The sequence below is a fragment of the Frankliniella occidentalis genome, unplaced genomic scaffold (genome assembly GCF_000697945.3).
Source record: "Frankliniella occidentalis isolate FOCC.00 unplaced genomic scaffold, Focc_3.1 Scaffold49, whole genome shotgun sequence".
Taxonomy (NCBI): Eukaryota; Metazoa; Arthropoda; class Insecta; order Thysanoptera; family Thripidae; genus Frankliniella; species Frankliniella occidentalis.
This window is the reverse complement of record NW_026267179.1, coordinates 1,622,676-1,627,402: the sequence shown is the minus strand read 5'-3', so window position 1 is coordinate 1,627,402 and position 4,727 is coordinate 1,622,676.

The following is a 4,727-nucleotide window of genomic DNA, read 5'->3' as shown; positions in this document are numbered from 1 at the left end:
GCGGAGTGAGGCAGGGAGGGGTGGTGGGGTGGTGCGGGGCTAATGCGATATGATAGTATGGGGCAGGCGTAGGCAGGCAGGCGCTGCTGAAGGCAGGAGAGAGAGGGGCATCGTTAAAAGTTTCCGATGAATCGGAAATATAATACTATTGTAGGCCGCCCGATGGCGCCGCGGCGGTCAGAGCACAGCGACGAACAGACAGAAGGGGGGGCGCGTTCTCACGAGCGTGTAGGAGGTTTGGACCAGTCCCGCCCCACCCCGCGGGCCTTTATGGTGTTAAGCGCCTCTTGGGCCGGCACTGTTTGCCCCGCCATTTTTCTGCCGCGCCGCCGCCGCCGCTCGCTCTAGTGGGACTGAGACAATAATTCAATTCGACACCGCGGGTCGGGGCCGGGTGCTGCAGCGCCGCGCCGCCGGCCTGGACAACCACTACAGCACACTGCGTGCCACTGACAGAGACAAACTCTCGGCTCGCCTCCAAGGATTCCCATATTGTGGTATTTGTCTTTCCCTGCTTGTTGTAATGGCCACCCCGGGGCCGCGGTGGCGTGGCCTGCCCCCCGCCCCCGCCCCCTCCTCTCAGCAGATAGATGACGCCCGCCCCCGCGGGGCTCAGAGGCCAACGGCAGCAGTGGCAGCCAGCCCTTGCCGCACTGCCCCCCCCCCCCCCCCCCCCCCCCCCCCCCCCCCCCCCCCCCCCCCGGCTGCTGCGGCGTATCGAATCAGCTGAGGAGGGTGTGGAAAGTTGTGATTGTCAATCACACCGTTGGTTGGAGTCGCGTCGCGCTTTCGCGCGCGGAGGCATGCGTGGGTTGCTGGGCGGGGGCGAAGCTCAAGCGCGGGAAAATTCTTGCGATGTGCTCTTTAAAGTCGCCTCGAAGTTTTCCGAAAGCTCTTCAGTGCACGGTAAAAAGTTTTACTTGGATTTCAAGATCATTTCGTGAATTTCAAGAATGGGTGGATAATTTTAATATCTACCCTTGAAATTCTAGTATTTCCCTTGAAACCCTTTTTTTCAAGGCGAAGTCTTGGAATTTTCGGTCTGAATTGCAGGGGTTGCCTTGGATTACCAGAAAATGCCAAGGGATCACCTTGGACGCAGACGGTTTAAAGACAGATTCTGGGATATTATTGGTCGATATTGAATTTATCCACCCGTTAACTGGAAAAACTAATAATGTTGCCGAGGGAACTTTTCTTGACGCAACCAAACCAGGAAACGTTGGTGATGCAACCTGTTTGTGATGGCCCCATCCTTTTGCATGGGGTTGGTTGCATCAGGAAACGTTACCTGGCTTGGTCACATGATGAAACGGCCCCTCCGTAAAATTAGTGTTTCCAGTTCTTGAAATTCGCGTAATAGTCTTGACAGCCAAGAAAAACTTATTCTGTGTGGCCAGTGGTTGCTCGAGTCGGTTCCATTGGGTTTCATTATTTATTTATTTATGTATTTGGTTTTAAAAGTATTTGCTCTTGGTGTGAGACTCCGGCCGGTGTCCCCCCTTGCGCAAGGGCACTGGGTCAGAAGAAGGCGAATGAAAGAGAGAGCAAGCAGGGGAGGGGCGTGTTTCTTCCGCTCCGTCGTCCGTTCCTCCGAATTACAAAGCGGGAGCTGTGCGTCGCTTTACAAAGTTTAAAAAGCAGCGAGACTTTGGTTTGCTAGATGCATTCGACCTTCAAGCCGCGCGCCCGGCGCGAGGGAGCGAGGGCAACTAGGGAAACGGCGGCAGCAGAGAGAGGGGGTAAAAAGAAAGAGTGAAACTACTTCGGGAAAGAAAGAAAAGCCACAAGGGCATTTTAAACGATCTGGTCCACGGCGATGGCGGCGGTGGCGACCGGAGTGGCCCGACATCGACTGTATCAACGGATCCGATCTGTAACTGGTCTATCGTACAAAACGTGTCCCGGGGGAGTCATCAAGGAATATGGTTGGGCGTATATTTAAGATTTCAATGGAGCGGGCGGGAGTCGCGTTGGGGCCCGCTACTCGCCGCGCGCCCCGCAGGGCGTATCTGAGTGCGGTCGGGGGCCGTCCGGGACGAATAACTGTCCCCCGTTACGATCTAGTTAGCATTCAGATTTCCTCCCCTGATGGAAGTCGTGTCGAGGCTCCGGCCCTCCAGGCCCAACCCCATCCCATTGCTTGGCACTGCGCCCCCAAAGCCACTTTCTTTTCCGCCCTTCCTTTCTTCTCCGTCTCTCTTTCTCTCTCTCTATCCCGCCCTCCTCGGTTGGTCTCCCTCACGCTCACTGATTCTTCCACTGCTGGTGCTGGAGTGTGGCCTGCTACTGGATGACGGCAAAAGCGGCCAAAGCCAAATCGCATTCTGATGCCCTCATTTCAGTGTGCCGCAGCGGAGTGGTGCAGGGCGGCGCTGGGCCGGCGCAGTGAACGGCAGGCAGGCTCCCACCTGTTGAGGGCGGCCCTGTGACTGATACCTGCCGCGAATGTTTTACGGACGGACTGGACTCCAGGTCCAGGAGGGACGGCTGCTGCCACTGCTGGAGAGCTGAAAGAGGTGCGGGGCGGGAGGTGTCTGTATATATATACACTGTATATTCCCTCCAGAAAGTTACTCCGTGCTGCGTCTGTGTGTAGTGATCCTCCCTCTCCCCCTCTGCTCCAAGAAGACGCAATCTCCTTTCCCCTTCACTATACCCCCTCCCCCCTGCCGCAGGCTGGAGCGAGGCGGCGCAGCGGCGCACGGCGGCTTTTGGTCCCGCGATTGTCTCTTTTTGTGTATTATACGGACTTGGACTTTGCATGCGACTCGTCGCGCGCGACGCCTTTAGGGGGGTTTGCAGGGGCTTTGCCGGGGGTAAGCGCGCACCACTTGGGGGCCTCGCGTCACGGCGGAGAGAGAGAGGGAGAGAGAGACAGAGAGAGAGAGAGAGAGAGAGAGAGAGAGAGAGAGGCGGCAGGGGACGTTTTCTATAAATGGAGACGAAGAATCCCCACTCGCCGTTCTCTGCTCCCGGCGGCGGCGTCCGCGCCGTCACTTCGCCCTTTCCTGGGCTAGGAAAATCGCCTGCCCTTTCTTTCCCTGCTGTTTCCCCGAGCGGGTTTCTCCCTTGCGTGCTCGTGGACGTCTTGGTGAACGTCCTTGGCGGGAGAACAAGTTCAGTTTGAATATTTTCCACGGACGCTGTAGCTAACGGGTTGATTAGACCAAGAGCATAGTGGTGGAACGGCCGACTCTCTCGCTCTCTCTGTCGAGTGCAGCTGCGATGACAGGCATCGAGGAGGGTCCCCGGCGTTTATTCACGCCGCAGGGCTAATCTAAAATGCAAATTGGAACGCGGAAAACGTATGCTCTTTAAGGAGAAAGCTTCTCTTCCTCTCTGCGCGCGAGATTTGGCTGCTTCCTCCCGACTGCCTGCTGCTGCTGCTTACATTCAGGCAGGCGCAAGCGAGCGGCGCAAGCGAGCGGCGCAAGCCAGTCCGTGGCAAACGGCGCAGACGTACCGAGCGAGGGGGAGGGGGAAGAGGGCAATTAAGCGCACACCGCAGCGCGGCGCGCGGCTGCAGAGAGGGGCGGGCGGCAGCTGCAGGTGAGAGTCCTGGCTGTCCGAGTCGTCAGAATTATGGAAAGGCAGCTGCAGTCGGTCGCCGCTCGGCCAGTACGTATTGAGCGTGACCTGCATGTATGATGATGAGAGTTGTGGGAGGATGCGCAGTTTTCTGAAAAAAAAAAGTAGATGGACGGCGAGAGAAAAGCTGCTGCGCCGCAGCCGGACCTGTCCTTGTTCCAAGTACAGCGCGTACCCTTTTTCGACTTCTATTTTTGCCTCATCATTAGCAAAATTTTGGCGATGTATTAGCAATGAGCCCTGTCTGTGCACGTGGCACATGTGTGTCTTTTATGAATGCGTACATGGGGGTATACCGGGGTATACTAACTGGCAGTACGTGCAGTCTTTGCACAGAGTAATGGTTATTATACATTTATAAAAGGGTACATGGACATGTTGAAGTTCAGTGAAGTATACATGCCGTGTACAATTTATTGAAAGACGACCAATGTATATATCTTAATTGGCAGACTTGCTGCGACAGCAACTCTTTTCTCGTAGCGTCAGTGAATTTTCTGTTCAATTCCCGCAAAGCAATGCTTTGGTAGGCTTAGGTAGAAAAGAGGAGAGAGCAAAGGAGGAAAAAATATAGAGAATAATGTTTGGCGCGGAGCCAAAAGAGGGACCGCCTAATAACGAGGCTGTCAGTAATGACGCCGAGCCCGTTATAAATGGCGCCTGCCTCTCCAGGTGTCGCCCGCGATGTCCGATGGCGACCGCGCCGCGTTCTGCCCCACCTTGCCCTCCGCGCCGCGCCCCCACACCCCCCGCCACTAGCCTTGCCAAAGTCATTACTTGAGATAGTTCATCTACCCTCTCTGCACAGAAGCCCCTTTCCCCCCGTCTCGCACCCGTCCCGCCCGCGACACGTCCCAGCCAGGCGGCGGCAGGCTTGTCAAACTTCAGGTGCAAAACCCGCCCTTCGCCTGCCACACCTCTCCCGGGAAAGGCGGTGGCGGCTGCTACTCGCCCAGGTCAGGCGATCATTTCGGTTTCTTTTTTCGCAATTTAGCAATGAAACGAGTACGATTTGTGGCAATAAACCGAGTTTCGCTATGAACCGTTTAAAGAGTAACTATTTTTACGGTAAATCATCTGCTTATTTTAGGGAGACGTGTGTGAGGGCCCCCATGTTAAAAATTTCTCTTTTAAAT